Genomic DNA, 24,506 nt, shown 5'->3' on the forward strand with positions numbered 1-24,506 from the left:
AACTTGACATGAGCCAACAGTGTGACACGGCAGCTAAAAAAGCCAATGCAATTCTGGGCTGCATCAATAGGAGTATAGCATCTAGATCAAGGGAAGTAATAGTGCCACTGTATTCTGCTCTGGTCAGACCTCACCTGGAGTACTGTGTCCAGTTCTGGGCACCACAGTTCAGGAAGGACACTGACAAACTGGAACGTGTCCAGAGGAGGGCAAGCAAAATGGTCAAAGGCCTGGAAACGATGCCTTATGAGGAACGGCTAAGGGAGCTGGGCATGTTTAGCCTGGAGAAGAGGAGGTTAAGGGGTGATATGATAGCCATGTTCAAATATATAAAAGGATGTCACATAGAGGAGGGAGAAAGGTTGTTTTCTGCTGCTCCAGAGAAGCGGACACGGAGCAATGGTTCCCAACTACAAGAAAGAAGATTCCACCTAAACATTAGGAAGGACTTCCTGACAGTAAGAGCTGTTTGACAGTGGAATTTGCTGCCAAGGAGTGTGGTGGAGTCTCCTTCTTTGGAGGTCTTTAAGCAGAGGCTTGACAACCATATGTCAGGAGTGCTCTGATGGTGTTTCCTGCTTGGCAGGGGGTTGGACTCGATGGCCCTTGTGGTCTCTTCCAACTCTATGATTCTATGATTCTATGATTCTATGATTCTAGATGCAGAAATGTAGGTGAAGCAGAAACTTTTGGGAGAAAGTACAAAAAACTAGGAGATGAAAAGCCAACGGCAGTGGGATAAGTAAGTGAGGGGTTGGTAGCAGATAAGGAGAAAAACAAGGAGAAGTAAAAGAATAAGACTCTTAATTAGATTTTTTTTTGTAATAATACATAATTGTATGATAAAGCTGAAAATCGTAATGTGGAATGTAAATGGACTAAACTTTAAAATAAAAGGAGATAAAATAGAGCATGCTTTATTGAAACAAAATTTGGACATACTTTGTTTACAAGAAACACATGTAGCAAGGAAGCACAGAAGATTCTTGAATAAAATATTTGGACTGGACTTTATTACGTTACCGGAAAAATCCGAGGGCTCCCTTGGACAAAAACAAAGACACCAACCAGGATAACTTGGAGCAAAACAGCAGCCTGTAGGTTTGGCCTTTATTGAACTGTTGCAACAGGGTGTTCCCCTCACTTGCAGGAGAGAGGAAAGACACAGAAAAATGGTGTGCAAGACCTTATAAAAACTTTTGAAATTCCCATCCTCTAGGTCAAGCCCACCCCCAGAAACATCATGCATACATTACAGAAAGGAGGGGTTGAGGGAGGAGTTGTGGTGGTAACCTGAGTGTCCTGTCACCTGGCTGGTTTCCTTCTCCTCCCCATGAGTCATTTTCTGAAGACAAAAGGTAGTCGCAGTTTCCTGCCCCCTGATCTGATCATTGTCCTTTGTTCCAGTCCATGCTGAATCCACTCCCATATGCAAGTTCTTTGTGATCTTGATTGTCTTCTATCTAGGACCATCAGGGTTGGCATAGCAACTGGGCAGGGCTCCTGTGGATGTGCTGGGATGTTCAAGGGATTATGGCTGGCCTGTATCAAACCTTCCCCATTTTGTAGTCCTTCCTTTATGGAGTAAAATAAAAGTGGAACAGTGCAAATCCGATGTATGGTTGATTTTCTATGAATTTATAACAGAAGCGTAGCGTATGTAGTGTGTGAGTGTGTGTGTGTGTGTGAAGTTTGTACAAACTGAATGATTGGGGTGGGGGGTTCCTGCTACAATTACATAAAACAAAAAGAAGAGGGGTTGAAATTTATGCAAAAACTAGCTCAATCTGAAATTATTATTCAAAGACAAGGAAGGAAGGATGATAGCAATACAGGTAACAACACAAGGTGAGAAAATAACAATAGGAATTTATGTGACGAATGAGAGAAAGTTGGAATTTTACAAATCACTTGAGGAAAAAATGTTTGAATATATGGACCAGACAGTAATTTTATTTGGAGATACTAATGGGGTAGTCTCCCTAGAGATGGACAGGACATTAAGAAATCTGAAAATAAGGAAGGGAGACTACCATTAACTTTTTTTCAATTAGTGGAAAACTTTATTTTAATTGATATATGGAGATTTAAACACCCAATGGACAAAGAATTCACTTTTTTTCTCAGAACCAAATCAATCTGCTGGAAGAATCACCTCAATATCGATATCGAGTGATGGAAAAAAACCAGAGATACAACCTAGGACTTTTTCATATCATAACCCAGTCTTATTAGACCTGAGGGGTGAAAGTAAACCACCACAGAAGTGGAGACTAAATGAAGGAATTCTGGATGATAGGTCTGCTTTGCAGAAAGCAGAAAAATCTTTAAGAGACTTTTTCAAATTAAATTTGAACCAGGGAACAGATTTGAATGTGGTGTGGGATCAAAGTAAAACAATAATGCGAGGTTTTTTAATACAACAAAATACACGTCCGAGAAAAATGGGGGGGGGGGGAATACTGGAGGAGATAATCAAAAATGAAAACAATGAAAACCTTAAAACAAAATATAAAAATGTTACAAACACAATTTTCAATGTTGGCGAGTCAATAAATTGAATGGAAAATCAAAATGTTAAAACAAAGGAATTTTGAATTCGCCAATAAGCCGGGAAAACTGTTAGTATGGCAATTAAAGAAAAAACAGAGTGAAAATTTAATAAATAAATTGAAAGTAGAAGATAAAATAATTGATGGCCTGAAAGATATAAGGAAACATTTTGTAAGATACTATATGGAACTATATTGAGCCGGAGAGGAACATAAAGATAAAACAGAAGATTATTTAAAGCAGAATAATTTACCAAAAATTCTGAAAGAGAAGATTACCTGAACACACCAGTTACAATGATGGAGGTACAACAGGCAATATGTGATGGCCTGGGAATCGGATTCAGAGGCTGAACCTGAGGAATCCCAGCCTGCACAGGAGTCCCCACCTCCAGGACCGGCTGAGCCAGGGCTGGGGCTTGAACCTGAAGGGCCCTCACCTGTGCTGGATCCTCAGGAGCAGACTACCAGCTGAATCTGCTCTGGCTCCGGAGGTGATCGAGGACCCATTACCTGCAGGTGCTCCACTCTCAGCCCCGTCAGGGGAAGGTGAGGTTGCCTCTGGGTCCAGTAACCCTCCAGCCTCTCCTGAGCTGCAGATGCTCAGGGCAGAGAGGCAGAGGGAACTAAGTTCTCGCAGGAGGAGTGCTCGCCTTAAGGCCAGGAGAGGCGGGTCACCTGTAGACCGGGACCGCCCTAGGCCTCAGAGGAGATAAAGGCCAGTCAGCCCAGTCCCAGGTTGCGGGAGCAACATTGTTGGTAACGTGTTCCTGCTGGCACCCTGTCCTGCTCTTCTGCCAGAGTTCCTGACCTCACCCAACTCCTTGCCTTGGACCCCGCTTCAGCCTTGACGGACAGCCTCCATACCACACCTTCGACCTCGGACTGGACTCAGACCACACTGCACGGTAACCCCCCCGGGACCAGCACACAATAACCCAGGCCAAACTAGGTAAAATGCCAATTAAGTACTATAAGGAATTTCAAGATTTTCTGGTACAACCACTTAAGGATGCAATGAATGGAATATTAGATACAGGAAAGTTACCAGAATCCTGGAAAGAAGCATACATTACGTTGATTCCTAAACATGATACAGACTTAATGTCAGTTAAGAATTACAGGCCTATCTCCTTACTAAACAATGACTAATATATTGGCAAACAGATTGAAAAGGATTTTAAAAGATTTAATTCATCAAGATCAAGCCGGCTTTCTACATCGCTGCCAGATGAAGGATAACATAAGGAATATAACTGACATAATAGAATATCTGGAGGCCAGCATTGACAAGCAGGCGGTATTAATGTTCACAGATCTGAAGAAGGTCTTTGATAACGTCTCATGGAACTTTAGGAAAAAACACTAGAAATGATGGATTTTGGAGAGAGTTTTTATAGAGGAATCGGCACAATTTATTCAGAGCAACAGGCAAAGCTGATCATTAATAATGTAATAACAGAAAGTTGTAAAATAATGAAAGGGACAAGACAGGGGTGTCCCCTGCCACCATCACTGTTTATTTTAGTATTAGAAGTCCTGGCAAGGAAAATAAGAGTAGATGAAGAAATAAAAGGAATAGTGGTGGGAAATAAAGTATTCACACTTAAAGCATTCACAGATGAAAACCTGATGGTAAGTTTACTGAGGGTCTTGGAGAAGATTAATGTATTTGGCCAAGTGGCAGGTTTCAAGCTTAATAAAAGTAAAACAAAGATGCTGGTGAAAAACATGACAGAGCAAAATAAAAAAGAACTACAAAAAATTACTTATAAGGTAATAAGCAAAAAGGTCAAATATTTAGGAGTTTGGTTGACAGTAAAGAATATTAATGTGTATAAGGATAACTACCTGACCATGTGGAAAGAAATAAAAAGATACTTGGAGATTTGTCACAGGATGAATTTATCATTCTGGGGGAGGATATATGTGATAAAAATAAACGTATTGCTGAGGATGTAATTTTTGTTTCAACCGATTCCTGTGGTCAAGGAATGGCAAAGAGATATTTCAAGGTTTATATGGCGCGCGGGGGGGGGGGGAGCAAGAATAAAGCATAAGTTGTTAATAGATTCAAAAGATAGATGTGGCTTTTCCCTGCCATATTTAATAATATATTATGAGGCAGCCTGCCTCTGCTGGTTCCGGGAATGGATAACATTACAAAATACAGATATTTTGGACTTCGGGGGTCATGATAACAGATTTGGATGGCATGCGTACTTATGGTATGAAAAAGTTAAAGTCCACAAAGGATTCCTGAACCATGTAATAAGAATGTCATTATATGTGGTATGGGATAAATACATTTTTTTTGCTAGAACAAAAAACTCCATGGTGGTTATCGCCATTAGAAGCGATTTTTGTGAAGAAATCGAATATGAGAAAAGATTGGTTACAACATTTTAACAGATTGGTTACAATATCACCAGCTGAATTATGTTTTTAAAATGGATAAAAGAAAGGGTTTTGCCACTGAATTATCGAGGTTTGAGAAAGAATTTACAAAATAAGGTGAAACTACATTCTAAAATGTATAAATTGATTTTTGAATGGTTTGTTAAAGATGAAGAAGTTAAGTCAGCAATAATTCAATGGGCAAGAGATTTCGGATATAACATAATAATAATTTATTATTTATACCCTGCCTGAGTTTCCCCAGCCACATAAAATTGGCAGCATGGGAAAAACTTTGGAAAGAGGATTTAAAATTTACAGCGAGTTACATGCTGAAAGAAAACTATATGAAGATTATGTATCATTGGTATTTACGGTAACTCCCAGTAAGTTAGTGAAAATGTATAGGACTAGCTCAAATGTCTGTTGGAAATGTAAGGAAAAAAAGGGCACCTTCTACCATATGCGGTTGAATTGTAAAAAGATAAAGGAATTATGGGAAATATAATGAATTAAAAAAATGTTTATAATAGTAATTTTAGGTGCAGACATACTGAAGGATTTGAGAAGACTGTTCATGTACGCGGCTACGGCTCCAAGGATGCTGCTTGCCCAGCAATGGAAAGAGAACAAGATGCTGACAAAGGCGAATTGGCAGATGAAATTACTTAACTATGCAGAGATGGCTAGATTGACTAGGAAAATCAGAAATCAGGAGGATCAAAACTTCCATAGAGAATAGGACAAATATAAAAGGTAAAGGGGACCCCTGACCATTAGATCCAGTTGTGACCGACCCTGGGGTTGCGGTGCTCTTCTCACTTTACTGGCCAAGGGAGCCGGCGTACAGCTTCTGGGTCATGTGGCCAGCATGACTAAGCCACTTCTGGCGAACCAGAGCAGTGCATTGAAACGCCGTTTACCTTCCCGCCAGAGCAGTACCTATTTATCTACTTGCACTTGACATGCTTTCGAACTGCTAGGTTGGCAGGAGCAGGGCCCGAGCAACGGGAGCTCACCCTGTCGCCCGGATTCGAACCGCCGACCTTCTGATCGGCAAGTCTTAGGCTCTGGTTTAACCCACAGCACCACCCGTGTCCCAGGACAAATACAGATTGTATTTAAAAGAACATTGTAAACACTTGAACTCTTTGGCAGGCTTTGAATAACTCTTGCAGTGTTATACTTTGGATATATTGGAGGACTGTAATTCGGATGAACTATAATATGCAGTTGACATAGATATTTAAACCCACAGAGGGGAGGAGGGAGGTCCTAAGATTTGGAAAAATATTGTTTTATTTTTACTATTTTTTTAAAAAAAATGTTAATTGTTTGATTTACTTTGTAAAAACAATACAAATTATTTCAAAAAGAGAAATTGTGTGTGGGAAGAAGTCTTATATTTTATAATAAAATTCCCAATTTTTATTATTGTTTTTCATAATCCTAGAATTTCACTTCCAATACAACTCAATACAATACTTGAGGCTGAACTCTGGGCCAGGAGCCCCTCCGACACACAGTCGTGCGGCAGAGAAATGTTATGCAATTATACATTAAGTCCCCCTTTAAGGGAGGCACTTCCCTCCCAGCGGGCTTCGCAGCTCCTCCCCGTCTCCTCCGCCCTTGGCCTGCGCGGGACGCGCGGTCCCCATGGCAACAGAGGCGCTTCCTCCTGCCCCGCCCATGAAGGTGCGCAGCCCCGCCCCTCTCCCTTCTGCAAGCCCCGCCCCCTGGCGCCCGGGCGAAGCAAGCTGGGCTGCGCCGCGCGCCCCCGACGCCCAGAAAGAGACGGGGAGCCGAGCGCGGCGGGCAGGACGGAGCACGCGCGCACGCGCCACCGCCGTCGGACCCAGGTGAGGACTACGGGGTGGTATTGTGTGGCCCCTCCCTCTGGGGACCCCCTTCCCCCAAATGCAGCTGGGGGGGAGCAGCGACCCCCCCCGGCCAGTTTCCTTCGGACTATCGCATCTCCCAAAATCTCACGAGGAGGGGGCGCCCCCTCCCCCAAGAAAGGTGCTTCGCACGGAGGAGGAGTCGGGTCTCTTTCTCTCTCTTTCTTTGCCCCCCCCCCCCGGATCCTTTTCCATCTCCGGGACCAGCCGCTGCCCCTCCTCCCCAAGCAAGAAGACAGCCAAAGTCTCCCCCTTGTGCGAGCGAAAGACAAGCCTCTTCCTCGGGGCAGTCTCTCCCCCTCCCCCCCCCAGCAAATCACTTCCGATCGCCTCCCGACTATCCTGGGCACCTGTGAGCCTCCCGCCTGCCCCCCCCCCCGCGTCCTCTTCGGTCTCCTCGTTTGCTTTTCCTCCTTTCCTTTCCTCAGATCTGCGGGATGCGCCCCCCCCCAACTCTTCTCCCGCTTCGCAGCCTCTTCCCAAGCCACCTTCTCTTCCGGACACCTCCACCCCCCCTTGCATTTTCTTCCTTGGGGTCTATATGTGTGCAGGCGGCACTTTCCCAAGGGGAGGGCTGTGTCCCCAGATTCCTCCTGACACCGAGCCTCCCCCCTCCCCTCCTTTCCTGCCTGGCAACAGCCCCTTCTGCGTTGTGTGCCCCCTACCCTTGCTCTGCTTTTTTGTTTCCCGTCGCCTCTGTCAGGCGCCTCTGCAACAGCTTGGGGAGAAGGCGGCAGAGGAGAGCGCCTGCCTGCGAAACCCTCCAGCCGTGCAAAGAGGTCGGGGGTCAGTGCCTGCTTTGCTTTCTTTGCAGGAAGAAGAGCATGGAAGGATGGGATGGGATGGGATGGCATGCGGGTGGGTGGGTGGGTGGAAGAGCCCTCCAGGCAAGCTTGAAAGAAGGAAAAGGAGCCTCCTCTTTAAGGTCTAAAACTCCCTGGAGTGATTTTTACTTCCTTCCTCCCTCCCCTTCCCTTGTTTTTGCTGCGTGTAATGGGCTCTCCCTTTTTAGCGTCCAATAAGCCGGACCCTTTTGATGGGATTAAAGGCCAAAGCTGACAGAGGAAAAATAGCAACAGGGGCTGGAGCCAGGTCGAGTTCCTTGTTCTTCACCCATTTCCCAGACCCATTTCTCCCCCTCATTAGTTAGCTGCCAGGAGGACAGAGAAGGAGCTTGGCTTGGCTTGTTCCAAAATTGGGTTGCTCTGACTAAAAACAAAAAGAAATCCGCTTCATCTTGATCATGCCTACCCTAAAAAAAATCACATTATGCTATTTCCAGAGTTTCTTCCTTCTGCATAGCTAAATCATAGTATTTAAACCTCATTAAAGCCCCATGGGATAATTAAGTGATTCTGACATCCGTAATTTGTCTTACTGCATTTGAGATGATTATGTTTAGTTGAGTTATGCTAATGTCATTGTTTGTCCTCTCTCTCCTTCAGAGATTATTCATTTATTTCCTACATAGTGTATGTCTCAGGGAGGGCAGACTGGAGGAAACTGCTGTGCACTTGTAAACTGGGAAGGGGTGCAAATGGGAAGTCAGCCTCTCTTCCCTTCATGTAATGTACATGAGGGGATTATTGGGCTTCTGTGCATCTCCCAGAGCAAAGGCCAGGGGCTGGCTAGTTGGAGGGATCTAATTTTTGACTTGTGGTATTATAAAAGAAATTAATTTGGGGAAGGGGGTAGCCCCTTATTGTGGTATGTCCTGTGCTGATAGTATGGTTGTAAAATGAATCTGGGTCTATTTTTTATTATTCAGACAAAGTGTTTAATAAAAAGTTTTGGCAGTGTGGTGTAGTTGGAGAGTGGTCATGTGAATGGAAAGACTTCTTCAGCTTTGGACACATTTGAATCAATATCCATTTCTCATTTAAAAGCAACTTAGTTGACAGATTAATGATGTTATTACTTTTGTAGGTTTTTTTTGATAAGGGATATTGTAGGATTGTGTTTTTTACTTGAAGCAGTAATAGTGTGACTAAATGATGAACACTTTAGACATCCTATTTCAGCTGAACTTCTTTCAAGACAGATGCTTTGAATTAGGGCAGCCTTTGCTAACCTGGTCTCCTGAAGGTGTTTTGGACTACAATTCCCACCACCCCAGCCAGCATGGCCCTATGATGAGGTTGTCAAGAGTTTCAGTCCGAAACATTGGAAGGGCACCAGGTTGGCAAATTAGGGTCTCCTTTGTGGCATTAAGCTTAGTGCTAGTTCCACAGGCATCCACAATGGTGTGTGTTCTGCTTGTAACCTGAAAGTTGAAAGATAAAGTTGACTCAAAAGGGAGCATGAGCTTGATTCTATTGATGGCACAGTTAATTTGGTTCTGAGGCACCTGACAGTCAAATCATTTCTCAGCTGTGGATTCACTGAATCTCTGTCGTTTCTTAGCAGTTCTCTAGACACTGTTGATAGATTGTACTGCATCAGACATCTGGTGTTACTGAATATTTGAAATATACTGGTTTTCTGTATCTGATATGATATTATGGAAGAGTGCTGGGATATTCGCAACCTCTTAGTTTAATGCCCCAGTGTTAAGCACATTGACCTGGAAGAAAATCCTACTGAAATTAATAGAATTTACTTCCCAACTGTGAAACAGGAATGTTAATGACATGTCTCTCATAGCAGTTAGGAAAACAAACATAAGCATTTAAAGCCCATTTAGCACTGTGATTCTTGCATTGCAGGGGGTTGGACTAGATGACCATTTGGGTCCCTTCCAATCCTACAGTTCTATGATTTCAACCTGAGGAGCCCAGCTCTGTTTCTGCTGGCTGCATCTGTGCAAAATGTGTTTTGCTTTGTGGCAGCTACAGCAGCACCCTTTGCTTAGCAAATGGATAGATAGCCTCCATGTGTCAGCAGCCTCAGCCTCCTGCCTGCTCTGCCCTGTCAGAAAATGTGCCCTCAAGGACTAGGGTGGGCTCCTTGTGCTGGCATTGGAGATTCTAGTTCCCATTCCTCTGAGAACTGCCCACGGGTCATGTCATCTTTGACTGTGGAAGTGTTGTACCCCATAGATTTGTAGAGTTGAAGGGGGGGGATAATGAATAGGATATGTTTTGATATTTTGTTATATTGAAATTGCTAAAAAAAAGAATTGTAGAGTTGGAAGGGACCACAAGAGTTATCCAGTCAGCCTTCTGCAATGCAGGAATCTTTTGCCCAATGTGGGCCTTGAAGCTACGGCCCCGAGTTTTCATGCTGTGTACTGACTTGAATTAACACAGGCGATATGATGCTCCATTGCATTTGTTGTATTAGAACTGTCCAATAGTTTTCTTTTAGTTTCTCTATTCAATTTTCAGTTCAAACAGGTACATACATACCGGTACTTATATTCAGATTGGGGAGGGAGATGAAAGATTCATAAAGAAATGCAAACCTAAAAGAAAGAAATGAGAAAAAAAACTGTAATGTGAGAAAAGATCACATAGGGATAAAAGGAAACTCAGCAAGTATATTCAATCTGCCCTTTAAGCAATGTGGCACATGTTCTGGTTTTGAGCATTGTTAACCAAAACAAGCATAATGTGTCTTGTCTAAGACGGCAAGCTAACCTTGTGTAATGGCAGTGTCTATTTATAAAAGAATATACCAACGACCCTCTCATAACATACCAATGTCGCTATATACAGCAATATAAAAACATTTAAAAATACATTAAAAGCACTACCAAGTAATCATTAAAATGACCAGCTACTGGGTATCCTGCAAATGTTTTGCGGGTTAAACATTTTCCTCAGATTGTCAAATCTGCCTTTATAGCCCTATTTGCATGACATGTTCAGTTTGCAGAGGCAAACCATCTCTGCAAATCCCATTGGGGATTGTGCCTGTTGTGTGATAAACTGAGCAATTTAATCTGGAAGGACAGGTGCTTTCCTGACGTCTGGCTTGAAGAAAGTTTTGTATTTTCCGTGTTTAAAGTAGGATTAGGAAAAGTCTTTGACAGATGGCAGGATGCAGACTTAATCAGTGTACCACATGGTATCCAGTTCATAATCTTTCAAGTTTGATCTCTCAACCTCAGTGTCTCTAATGATGATTTAATGTGTGAATGATCTTGAGTATCTCTCTCTTCCAGGTACTTTGGATCATACAATTATGTTCAAATTAATCTGGTGAGTGCAATCATTAAGTGAAGTTGGCATCGCTATTCAGGGATTGCAACATATGGCTATTGATCTGTCATACATGACTTTTTATTGGTGACAATTATGAGAAAATTTCATTGCGAGAAAAAGGGTTGCTAATGTTTCTATGGCAATGATCCATTACTCTCAGCAGCTGTAGGCAGCACTCTTAAAAAGTCACGTGTACAGGCCTGAACCAAAAAGTTTTTGTCCCCCAAGCAACTGCACCATAATTCAAAAGGTGCCCCTCAGAGTCTCTTGCAACATGATATGTACTACCTGAGCTGTGTGCAAATATTATTTCCTAAATGCCTAAAGCAAAGTGGTGAAGAATAAATATGACAGAGGGTGGACAAATCACAAGAATGTGCCTGCGGACTTAAACCATCTAAGTAACCAAATGCATGAGGAAAAGAGAGGAAGTGGAAGGAAGGGAAGTCTGGAGCAGAGGAGACGCATTGGCTGTGCAATCCGATGCATATTCTTACAGAAGTAAGTCCCAGTGAACTTACTCCCACGTAAATGTAGTTAGGGTTGCAGCCTCAGTTAAAATATTAGTGAATGAAGAGAATACCTGGGAAGATAGAGACAAGACTACAAGAGTTCCTGGTTTGTTCTTGACCCCTGCAGCTGCTTAATTGAGGGCCCTCATTGGAATAATAATAATAATAATAATAATTTATTATACCTCACCCATTTTTTGCATTACAGAGCAGGCCTTTAGGCTAAGAGGATGTCCAGCACTGTTTCTCTGGCATTCTGGGTCATACCAGTAGGTAGTGCATTTGATGAAAAGACAACAGAAAATTTGAAATATCACAACTCATCAAGTTGATCAAAATACAAATTAAATAATGTGAGTGTGAGAATAGAGTGAAAAAAGTTAACTTTACAGTTGATAAATGTGACATATCAGACAGCTGGTGCAACCCATGATAATATCACAAACGATCCTTGCTTATAGAGCGACAATTTTTCTTGGCTCTTTTCAACATATTACCGTATTTTTCGCACCATAGGACGCACTTTTTCCCTCCTAAAAAGCAAGGGAAAATGTGTGTGCGTCCTATGGAGCGAATGCAGGGGGGAGGCAGGCGGGAAAAGCCCCACACAAGCTTCATGCGCTCTTGCGGGCTTTTCCCCAGGAGGGAGAAGGGACTGACTGGCCGCATAGTCCCTTCTCCCTCCTCGGGGAAAAGCCCCCAAGAGCGGCGTGCTCTTTAAAGGCTGCACGGCTCCTGCGGGCTTTTCTACGAGGTGGGGGAATCCCCCCACCTCCCAGAAAAGCCAGGAGAAGCCGTGCAGCCCCTTTAAAGAGCGTGCGGCTTCTGCGGGAGGTGGGGGAAGCTGCAGCAGATTCCCTCCTCCCGGGCTCCCTTTGAAGCGGCAATGTGGGAGGGGAGCAGCTTACACTCTTGTAAGCAGCTCCTCCCCCACTTTCCTGCTTCAAAGCAACTACGGAGAAGGGAAGGAAGGGGACCATGGATCCTCCGCTGCGCTGCTTGCGGCTGCAGCGCATTCCCTCCTCCTGGGCTCCCTTTCAAGCAGGAAAGTGGGAGGGGAGCAGCTTACACTCGTGTAAGCAGCTCCTCTCCCACTTTCCTGCTTCAAAGCAACTACGGAGGAGGGAAGGAAAGGGACCATGGATCCTCCACTGCTTGCGGCTGCAGCGGATTCCCTCCTCCTGGGCTCCCTTTGAAGCAGCAAAGTGGGAGAGGAGCAGCTTACACTCGTGTAAGCAGCTCCTCTCCCACTTTCCTGCTTCAAAGTGGAGGGAATCCACTTCAGTTGCGAGCAGAGGATCCATGGCTCCGCTTCCTTCCCTCGAAGCAGGGTGCGGGGGTGCAGGGGGTAAAGACGGCAGGAAATAGATGCCGGGCAGGAAGACACAACCACACTTTGACCACTGGAAAGTCCACCTCAGCCTCCCCAGATTTCCACTGAGACGGCCAGGCTAATCTCAATGGCCATAAGTCAGGCTCAGCATTATTAACTGGACTTAGATAAGCCATGGTTCCCCTTCCTACCCTCCTCTGAGGCTTGATTTAAAGCAGCAAAGCGGACAGGAGCCACCCGTTTTGCTGCTTTAAATAGTTTAGTGCAACATTTGATTCAGAATATTTTTTTCCGTATTTTCCTCCTCTAAAAACTAGGTGCGCCCTATGGTCAGGTGCGCCCTATGGAGCGAAAAATATGGTAAATGAATGCAACCCCCTGTTCTATAGGGGTTGATCATGACAAAAAATGGAGCTGCTAGTGAGGAGATCTTCCCTACCTGGCTGGAATTGCTGCTTTGTGTTACTGCCAACTTCTTCTAAAGTTAATTGGTTATTGGCAGATGAGTGATATTTTCATGATAAGGCTATTCCAGTTGCTTTAACAACTTCATTCACACAATATCACTAGTGCATCCAGCCACAACCTCATATCCTCCAGATGTTTTGGACTCCCGGCGCAGCAGTTGTGACTGGAGTTGATGGGAGTTGTATTCCAAAACATCTGGACTAGGTTGTCATAGAATCATAGAATCATAGAGTTGGAAGAGACCACAAGGGCCATCGAGTCCAACCCCCTGCCAAGCAGGAAACACCATCAGAGCACTCCTGACATATGGTTGTCAAGCCTCTGCTTAAAGACCTCCAAAGAAGGAGACTCCACCACACTCCTTGGCAGCAAATTCCACTGTCAAACAGCTCTTACTGTCAGGAAGTTCTTCCTAATGTTTAGGTGGAATCTTCTTTCTTGTAGTTTGGATCCATTGCTCCGTGTCCGCTTCTCTGGAGCAGCAGAAAACAACCTTTCTCCCTCCTCTATGTGACATCCTTTTATATATTTGAACATGGCTATCATATCACCCCTTAACCTCCTCTTCTCCAGGCTAAACATGCCCAGCTCCCTTAGCCGTTCCTCATAAGGCATCGTTTCCAGCCTTTGACCATTTTGCTTGCCCTCCTCTGGACACGTTCCAGTTTGTCAGTGTCCTTCTTGAACTGTGGTGCCCAGAACTGGACACAGTACTCCAGGTGAGGTCTGACCAGAGCAGAATACAGTGGCACTATTACTTCCCTTGATCTAGATGCTATACTCCTATTGATGCAGCCCAGAATTGCATTGGCTTTTTTAGCTGCCGTGTCACACTGTTGGCTCATGTCAAGTTTGTGGTCAACCAAGACTCCTAGATCCTTTTGTGGGTGGATGCACTATCAAACAATGGTAGCCTGGCTATATTAATTAAAATATGGTTTCTAAATCTTACATGCCTGGACAGCTTGATTTGGCAGAAGATTTTTTAAAATTGGACACTGCATTTTGTGATGCACAAATAAGTTTCCCCCTGACTTTTCAAACCACCCTGATTGTTTTTGCCACTTAATGAGCATCTTGATCCCCCTAACTGCTCTAGAGCATCTGTTGTCTTATATATGTTTTCATTTCTCTGTGAAGAACCATGCACTGATTTTGCCACATAAATAGTAATTTGCTCACCAGGGTGGTGTTAAATCACCTGTTAAACTGAACAGGCAAAGATTATGGACCCATGTATAAATGTATAGGAAAGACATGCCAGTTTTTCTAGTCAAACCAGTTAGGGAATTTGCAATTATCCAGGGTATGGTAATTTTAGAAAACCTCTCGTATCAATGGTGTGCCAACTCCAGCCTCCAATTGCATGGTGGTAGCACCATGGAAACTGACTGTATCAAGGGGAAGACATTGTTGACTTTGGTTGGGAATGTGACAAATGGGGTGAATCCCCTGGCTCTGTAGTGTGTATTGTCATAACAAACAAGTTACAAGTTAAGCTACTGTATTTGGGATGCTTTTTAGAAGCGTCTTCAGTTCTGGTTTATGACAGAAAGAAATAGGAGATGCATACCATATGTCACTTATCCCTGTGCTTTTTGCTTTCCTGTGAGTAACTAGCCAGGCTAGGTAGAACTTTGACCTGATCCAGCAAGGCAGCTCTTATATCTTCAGAGTGCCTGCAAAAAAGGGAGAGGAAGAAAACGGGGCCTGAACAGACCATGTCCCAGGACACTTACAATCTAAAGTTTGACAGTGGATGCATATTAGAAGAAAAATAATGTATTAGTAACTTGGGCACATTTGCATTGATTTCTTTTTAGTAGATCAGTGTTCTTAGAGGTGCTTTTTGCTGATTTGCAGCTTTTAACTTTTATACTTTAAGGTGGTCCTAAGTATATTGCTCTCCCAGCTATATGCATCTTCCTCCACAGGCCAATCCCCATTGCCACATAGAATCCTTTATTGTCAAAAGAGCTGGTCTTGCAATCCAGCTTCCACTCTGAAATGGCCTTTAAGAGGCTGTGTCAGTTTCCTTGACTGGTGCTTTCTTGTTCCATGTTTTCTTCAAGGGTGCAATTTATAAATGGCTGAAAACTGAAAATGGCTGTGTTTATGTGTCAGATTAGGTACTTAGGTAGTCTTGTCTCTTTAAATTTTTTTATCTTGAGTTGATAAACATTATTGTTCATGTGAAATGTATTTATAGTGCCTACAAGTCTCCTTTGGATAGGGCGTAATGTAATGTAATGTAATAATTGTACTAGAGTCTTTTCCTTTCCAAACAGATTCGTTCCAGCGGTGTTTTGCTCACCCCCTCCCAGACCACGTCTAATTTGAGGGGAGCAGCCTCAAGAGTTTGCATCACTGTTTATTTCTTATAGGCCTTTATGCCAGTCAGTCGTTTTTGATCAGCGTGGCATGAAAAGTATAATTGAGGTGCATGGTTTTAGAAGTCACTTATGCTGTGCAAAAAAAAAATTCTCTGTCTCCATGAAGACAACTAGTGAAATTAAGATTTAAACTGTGAAAAGAGCTCATCTTTAACTTGCCATCTAGAGATGTATAACAGAAGGTGTGTAAAATAATATTTATATGATGTGTTACAAGTGAATTAGGTTACAATTGAGTAGGTTATTATCCATCTCTGTTCTGCATTGGTTGCCCCTCTACCGGATTCTGTTGGGTGCGGATGTGTGCTTTTGGCTTTCTGCTTAATTGTGAAATAATGAAGCTACTGTCAGGAGAACAAAGCACTGCTTTGCAGCCTATGAGATGCTTCAGAAGGATCTGAGGGGAATAGGCACTTGGTGGAGTATCTAGCCCAAGGTCAATCTGTCGTATGCTGTGGTTAGGAGATAATGTTGCTTGTTTAGGCATGCAACTGCCAGAGGTTCACAGGGATTATGTTCATCTTGAACTTTCACATAGCCTTTACTTTGGCACTATTTTTACTTCATTTTATTTACATAGTGCTGGGAGCAGTCATTAGGGGATTTGGAGCTTGGTGTCATCAGTGTGCTGCAGATACTAAGCTCTGTTTCTCTGTTATATCTGAGTCAGGTGTGTCTGGGCACAATGGTGGGTTGGATAAAGGTCAACAAACTGCAGTAGAATCCTGGCAATGCAGAGACGGTAGGGAGGATGGTTCCTGGTCCAGTAATCAAGCAAATTACTTGTTCTGGATGGGTTTGCACTCCCTCTGAAGGAAGAGATGTGTGGCTTGAGAGGGTGTTCAAGTCGCCGCAGTGGCTTGGAGCACCTTGTACAGTCATACCTCGGGTTAAAGTCGCTTCAGGTTGAGCGTTTTCGGTTACGCTCCACGGCGACCTGGAAGTAACGGAACAGGTTACTTCCGGGTTTCACCGCTTGTGCATGCGCAGACGCTCAAAATGACATCACGTGCATGCACGGAAGCAGCGAATCGCGACAGCGCAGACGCGGGTTGCGTTCTGCTCTGGATGTGAACAGGGCTCCGGAACGGATCCCGTTCGCATCCAAAGGTACCACTGTACTGCTTTGGCTGGTATAGCTCTTTCTTGATGGGATAACTTTGCTACAATGATCCAAGCATTGGTAACCTCAAGATCTGGTTATTGTAATGGAGTCTGTATGGGTGTTTGGAAGTTGCCGTTAGTGCAGAATGCAGTGGTTAAGTTGCAGAGTGGAGCTGCTGACTGAGGGCATATCACAAAAAATTGGAAAAATTGGCACTGGCTACCCATTTGCTACCAGCAGCCAGGCGTAAGCTTTGGATACTGACTTATAACCTGATCCAGAGGTTGGCAACCTTATTGAAGGATGGGCCTGTTGACGCTCAATCCGTTGGAGGATGGGCCGGAGCGTGTGCGCATGTGCTCTCTTCCGGGTTTGAGAAGTGCTTGTGCTCGTGCACACACGCTATTTCTGGCGCTCTGACCCAGAAGTGCACCGGAAACAGCGTATGCACATGAGCGCTGCTCCGACCCGGAAGAGTGAGCGTGTGCACACACTATTTCCAGCGCACATCTGGGTCGGAGAAGCACCCGTACACATGCGTACAGGCACCATCAACCCTGAAGTCGGTCCCCGCACCGTGCTGGTAAGAGCGGGCGGGGCGGGAGCGGCAGGGATCGCCGTGGGCCGGTACCGGCCCATGGGCCTTAGGATGCTGACCCCTGATTCTGATCTGAAGTTGTGTAGGGTTTTGTCAGAGCAAACACCTTCTTCTATATAGACCTCCTCCTGAAGCAACAGCCAAAAAAAATGGTGGGCACCAACAGTAATACATGTTCAACACACAGTAAGAATCTACCTGTATATGGATGCTTTGGGTGGCTTTTGGCACAAACCATCTTTTAATAACATTTATACTGATTTTAATAGTGTTGCTTTATTGTTATTGTTATCATGTTCTAACAGGTTTTATTGTAAATCACTTTGAGATGTTTCCTCTCATACACACATACATGCTTTAATTAACAGAAATATATAAATTATTCTGTTAATTGAAAGCGTGTCACTGTGCAGAGTACTTACAGAGCAACAAGGAAAGACAGATCCTTGCCCCATGAGACTTAGAACTCATGGTAGTTGGAAGGAACTTGAGGTGATAAGGATAAGTAGTGGGATAATGTACAAGTATAAAGGCAATCAAAACCCATGACACAGCATCCTGTGGGAATCTTTATTTTTGCAATAGCAGAATAATCTGGGAAAGGCTGGTGTCCCTCTGTCTTGGATGCTTTAGTTGAGATTCCTACGTTGCAGGCGGTTGGGCTAGATGGCCCTTGGGGTTCCTTCCAACTCCACAAGCTATTATTCTATGATCTAAAACTAGATTGAAAGCTCTTTAGCACTGAGACCTGCCTTTCCTTCCCCTGAGGCTTATATTTATGTAACTCATAACACACCACTTTGCTTAGCTTAGGCTATACAGTGGTACCTTGGGTTACATACACTTCAGGTTACATACTCTGCTAACCCAGAAACAGTACCTCAGGTTAAGAACTTTGCTTCAGGATGAGAACAGAAATCATACGCTGGTGGCGCGGCAGCAGCAGGAGGCCCCATTAGCTAAAGTGGTGCTTCAGGTTAAGAACAGTTTCAGGTTAAGAACGGACCTCCGGAACGAATTAAGTACTTAACCCGAGGTACCACTGTATAAGTAAGTTGAAACTTACTTTTTACTTCTGCCAACTCCTTAACTACAAGGTGACAGCTCAGGCTCCTGGAAGTCCACCTGTACCTTGCAGCCACCTTATCTTGCAGGTATTATTAATATTATTTTATTTATTTTATCCCACCTTTCTGCAGCTCAAGGAAGCACACAGAAATAAAAACGAAAACAAATAAAACACAGAGAGCTAAAACCATATAGAATATAATAGTTTAAAAGTAATAAAACTATAATAGGCTATTGTCAGGGAACTGCCATCAGCGCCGGAGGGAGAGAGCAAAATCCAGAGGGATTCCAGAGAGCGTCCCGGGATTGGGAGAGGCAGCCCATCTTCTTGGGAAGAGAATCAGCGTAGCACCAGTGGAGAAGGGGGGGAGATGGGGGAAGCGGCGAGGCGGTCCCATGACTCCTTGCCGGGGACCAGCGGGGAGAGTAGGGGTCCTCCGCTGCCTACGCCCTCCTTGCGCAGAAGGCTTTCGCGCAGAGAGAGTAGGAGGAGACTAGGCGTCAAAGAGCTTCTTTGCTGGAAGAAGTTTAAGAAACGCCCACTGATGGATTCTGCCAGCGATTGAGACAGCCACGGGTGAGTGGCTGTCTGGACAGAAAAGGTTCACTCAGGCAACCCAGCCAGGTGTTTGCACCGGCTTACGCACGAGCAACCCCTAGAACCATTACAGCTATATAAGGGAACAAACAGATATATTAAAATACATGTAGTGAAAACGGTAAAGGTAAAGGGATTCCTGACCGTTAGGTCCAGTCGTGGGCAACTCTGGGATTGCAGCGCTCATCTCGCTTTATTGGCCGAGGGAGCTGGTGTACAGCTTCTGGGTCATGTGGCCAGCATGACTAAGCCACTTCTGGTGAACCAGAGGAGTGCACTATTAAAAGCCTTTTCCTTAAAAGTAATCAGTTCCCCATAGTCTCCAGGAATAAAGTTGCCTTCACCTGCCAGTGCAAGGACAACATGGAGGGAGACAGTCTCCCTGGGAAGGGGGTTCTGAAGTCTGGGGGCAGCCACTGAAAAGGGGCCATGGAAGGTCATAGCCCAAATCCTCCTAGTGGACAAAGGGAAGAGTCCTTGCAACTACAAATTTTCGGTTTGGATGCCTACTTTAATTATAAGGCTGACTTACAGTTTAGGATAGTTGACCTACTTAGATGTGAAGCATGTAAAACATTTCAGCTCACAGAGAGGGCTTGATTTGCGAGAGAGGGGGATGCATTTTGCCCTACAAACAACTGCTGAGCTGGGCGCAGTGGGCCAGGTTATGTAATTATTTTCAGGTGAATTTCCAAGCGGCAGCAGCTAGAGATGTGGTAGGTGGAGAAGGATCTCTGTGGCGGATGTGATGGCTTGGATTTTGCTATAAGCTCATATTTCTGGTCAAACAGTAGAAGAGCATGTGATCATGATCATGGAAGGACTTTGAGAACAGTCAATGGATCGTCATGCTCCCTTTGCAGATGCCAGCAATTTGCTCCACAATTTGTAGCACTGCTGGGAGCAGGTTGGGGTGTATGGACCGTTGCCATGAGAACAATGTGCTTGTACCTTGCCCTTTCTAGTATCCTGGCATACCTTGGAGAAGAACAAGAAAGTATGCGTTGTAGCCTTAGACAGAGCTGCTGTTCCATCACTCATGTCCCAGCCCCTTTCAGTGTGTGAAGACTCAATGAGGGATACAAGCAGTATACCTGAAGGAGCGTCTCCACCCCCATCGTTCAGCCCGGACGCTGAGGTCCAGTGCCGAGGGCCTTCTGGCGGTTCCCTCATTGCGAGAAGCAAAGCTACAGGGAACCAGGCAGAGGGCCTTCTTGGTAGTGGCGCCTGCCCTGTGGAACGCCCTCCCATCAGATGTCAAAGCGATAAACTTGACATTCAGAAGACATCTTAAGGCAGCCCTGTTCAGGGAAGTTTTTAATGTGTGATATTTTAGTGTATTTTTGGTTTCTATGGAAGCCGCCCAGAGTGGCTGGGGAAACCTAGCTAGATAGGCGGGGTACAAATAATAAATTATTATTATTATTATTTTCCTGGAAAACAAAATTGTACCTATGGTATGTCAATACAGTGGTACCTTGGGTTAAGAACTTAATGCGTTCTGGAGTTCTGTTGTTAACCTTAAACTGTTCTTAACCTGAGGTACCACTTTAGTTAATGGGGCCTCCCGCTGCCGCTGCACAATTTCTGTTCTCATCCTGAAGCAAAGTTCTTAACTCGAGGTACTATTTCTGGGTTAGCGGAGTCTGTAACCTGAAGCGTCTGTAACCCGAGGTACCACTGTATCTTTTATTCCCATCCCCCTTCCTTGAGCTAAAAGAAGACAGGTCAAATATACTAGGGCTCTGATCCTAACATATCCCCATAAGATTTGTGCTCCATTTCATTTCGGAGTTGCTATGGATCTACAGGGAGGTGGTGTTAATTTTTTTTGACATCGTTGTGTGTCCCCAAATATAGGAAATAATATGTTTCATTTCAGTATTTCCTCCTCAGCTATTTTAGAAGGAAGATTTAATAGCATTTGAAATATGAATCGTGCATATCCATGCGGTAGTGAAGAGTTAGAAAGTGACCTACATGAGTTAGTATTGTGCACTTTTTATGAGGTTGAAAAAACTAGACTTTATTTGTCCTTTGATTGCTCCCTTCCTTGGAAAGCCTTTAGGGTTGTATATATGGCGTTCTTGATCATGAATAAACGGTCATTATGTAAGTAAATTGGTTGGAAAGTTTGTGTTCAAAGCTGCTAAGTTTCACAAGCAACTTCTACAGAATTGTTAAGGTGGACTGGTTTCTTTAAATTTAATTAATGAAAAGCATAGTGCTTGAAGGCCTTTTCTGTATTTTGTGTCCCCTCCTCTCCCTTCCACGCTTGGTAGTATGCAATCAAATATTTGGTTTTTTAAAAATTTGAATGTGGACTATGAATAAACCTGAGCACCCAAAGCCTGCCTTGGGTCCGTGTGGGAAGCCTTTGCTGGCATCTGCTTGCCACTCTGGGCCGAGGACACAAGGGGATGCTGCCAGGAGATCCATCTGTCATTAGTTCCACTTGTGAAGGCTGGGGCAGGTTTCCTGCCTTTGGGTGCTTCAAGTGTGGGCCATCCAGTGCCCCTGAAGCTCTGAGGCCATGAGGCCGCAGCTCCTTCTGAGTCTCTCCCCACTTTCATGAGGTATGATGCTTCGTCAGTTTGTCACAACAGGGCCTTCCCACTCCTTGTTTCTGTGTGGTTTTCCTCAATAAACTCAGCTTAGAGTTTTCTCCCGAAGTAGCTCCCTTAATCTCAAGATGCCAGCCTTGCTTGAGGCCCCCAGGAGGCTGCAAGAGAGAGCAGGGCTTTGGGGCTTGACTGTGCCATCTGTATTCTTCCAACTTTTCAGCAGAGATAATGATGAGCTCAAGCATGTAACTAGAGACGGAGCTCTGTGGTTACTTTTCTTCCTCTTCTAGAGTGCTTTTAGCATTAAAAGCTTCAAGAAAGGAGGAAAAAGGACTAAGATTTGGCTGCTCTCCTGATTCCTTTCCTGCTGAACTCTTGAGAGCCCACACTATTGGAAAGGATGTTCCACGGCTCTCAGTCCTCTAGCAATACAAGACTTTGACATCAATTTCCTGAGTGAAAGCTTTCATCACCTCAAAGCTCTGCTCATGGTTAATGTATTTAGATAATGCAACTGAATTATTTTCTTTGGGACCTTTTCATATTTTCTGTATAGAACAGGGTTTGTTTGTTTTAAAGTCTATGAAAATCTCTGTTGGATTTTGTTCTGCACAAAGAAGAATTGGGAGTAGCTGCCTTGGCACTGTTGCCATGAGGAAAAAAGGAGGGTAGTTTACATTGATAGAGAAAAATACAAAACTTAATATATTTCCTTTTTTTAACCAAACTAAGACTTTTTTCCTAGATATAATAAAAACATAAAAAGTGGGAGGGGGTGAAGAAAGAAAGATAGAAAAAAGAGTAGAAAAGAAGTGAAAAGAGAAAGAGAAAAATATGATTCAGAAAGTAAAGAACTTCCTATTCTTCATCTGTCTACTATATAAATACAATATTCACTTCATCCAATCCAATATAACACCCAACAAAGCTGCTTTCTATAAACAAACATTATCTTAAATCCTCAAATCCAGGGGTCCTCAAACTTTTTAAACAGCGCCGCCGCCTTCCCTGGGCCTTATTCCCAATGGAAGGAGGCACAGGATCACCGCTGCCCAATTTCCCCATTATAAGCTCTGAAACGCGCTTGCAACGAGGGTAACCTCCGAGGGGCTTGCTCTGAGCAAACAAGGCGGGCGTTCGTCTGATCCGGCCGTGTCGCAGCGCCCCTACCTTGGCAGCCGCCTCCTCCACTTGCGGGTCTCGGAGGAGGAGGCGCCTTGCCGAAAGCCCCACAGAGCAGGCTTGTTCCCTGGGAAGGGAGGAGACAAAGGCGAGCCTCTGGCTTGCGCTGCCAGCCCGCCCTCCTTCTCGCTTCCCTTTCTTTGGAGATTGGGAAATGCACTACAAATAAAATATGTGCAGTGTACATAGGAATTTGTTCATATTTTTTTCAAACTATAGTCCAGCCCCCAACAGTGTCTGAGGGATAGTGAACTGGCCCCCTTTTTAAAAAGTTTGAGGACCTCTGATCTAACTCAATATTGTCTACTCTGACTGGCAGTGGCTCTTCAGGAGTTTCTCCTAGACCTCCCAGGAGATAGCAGGGATTAAATTTACATGTGAACATCAGATGCTGTACTGCTGAACTTTAGTCCTTTCCTTTACTGCTTTCTTGCACCAGTGCAGATGTGTCTTCATTGTACACACTGCTGTGCACAGAGTAGGACTGTTTCGGTGGGTGGTGCTCACCTTGCAGGATATCTCACTAGAAAATCTTCTAGGGGAAATCTTTGGTTTGGTCTGTGTTGCTTTATGCTATCTAACAAGGTTGCAAGTCATGGTCCCATTGGTCATCTAGAGTTGGCTTTGCACTAGCTAAATTAAGAAGCCATCTTTCTTAACATTTGTGGCTTCATATTTGTCAGTAAAAATTGTGGAGGGTCTCTCTCTCTCTCTCTCTCTCTCTCTCTCTCTCTCTGTGTGTGTGTGTGTGTGTGTGTATTTAACATCAAACTACTTTCTACACAGAAGAGTACATTCAGGAGTTAGATCCTCTGTCTGCTAGTTGTTAAAATTCGGATTGCATGCACCAGGTGGTTGGGACCTGACTCTTTTATTTGTTACTCTGTGACTTGCTACAAATATGGTGTGTAAATTATTGGGAGTTTATAAAAATACTGTATTTATGCAAGTCTAATGCACCACAAAGCCTAGGGCTTGCCAATCGGAAGGTTGGCGCTTCGAATCCCCATGATGGGGTGAGCTCCCGTTTCTCAGTCCCAGCTCCTGCAAACCTAGCGGTTTGAAAGCACGCCAAAAGTGCAAGTAGATTAATAGGTACTGCTCCGGCGGGAAGGTAAACGGCGTTTCCGTGCGCTGCTCTGGTTCGCCAGAAGCAGCTTAGTCATGCTGGCCACATGACCCAGAAGCTGTATGCAAACAAACGCCAGCTCCTTCAGCCAGTAAAGCGAAATGAGCGCCGCAACCCCAGAGTCGTCCGCGACTGGACTTAACTGTCAAGGGTCCTTTTTACCTTTTAATGCACCATTAAATCTAATGCACACCTGAGTTTTCAGAACCTTGAAACCCAAAAAGGTATTTGCAGGCAAATGTAAATGTGCCTTTGAATCTAATGCTCACCTTATTTTTTGCAACGTAATTTTGCCAAAAAAGGTGAGCATTAGATTCAAGTAAATACAGGAATCATTTTCTCCTGTTGCTTGAGTGTCATGTTGTTGTTGTTTTTTAGGGGGTGGCTCCTTCCCCTCTCTGTTTTGTGTCTTCTCAATGCAGCACAGTTCCTGATCTGCCCAGATTCCGCGGGCAGATTTCTGGGTGGACAGGGTGGGTCAGACACTCACTGCTAAAGCTCAGAGGGCTCATGAAATAGAGGACGAGAGGCCTGCCAGTGCCGGGGTAAAGCTGGTAATCCCAG

The 24,506-nt window shown here is 44.3% G+C and overlaps 1 protein-coding gene across 7 annotated transcripts in view; it reads left to right on the forward strand.

Moving 5' to 3' along the window:
- Positions 1-6,675: 6,675 nt before the first annotated feature.
- KIAA1671 overlaps positions 6,676-24,506 on the forward strand; it is a 121,548-nt gene continuing 103,717 nt past the window's right edge. For 5 of the 7 annotated variants that reach the window (XM_083583766.1, XM_083583773.1, XM_083583775.1 and 2 more), the window contains exon 1: positions 6,676-6,808. The gene's annotated coding sequence lies outside the window, so the exon portion shown is untranslated. The other 2 variants (XM_083583772.1, XM_083583769.1) reach the window with 2 other exon arrangements.

This window comes from Podarcis filfolensis (assembly GCF_964270895.1).
Source record: "Podarcis filfolensis genome assembly, chromosome: 13".
Taxonomy (NCBI): domain Eukaryota; kingdom Metazoa; phylum Chordata; class Lepidosauria; order Squamata; family Lacertidae; genus Podarcis; species Podarcis filfolensis.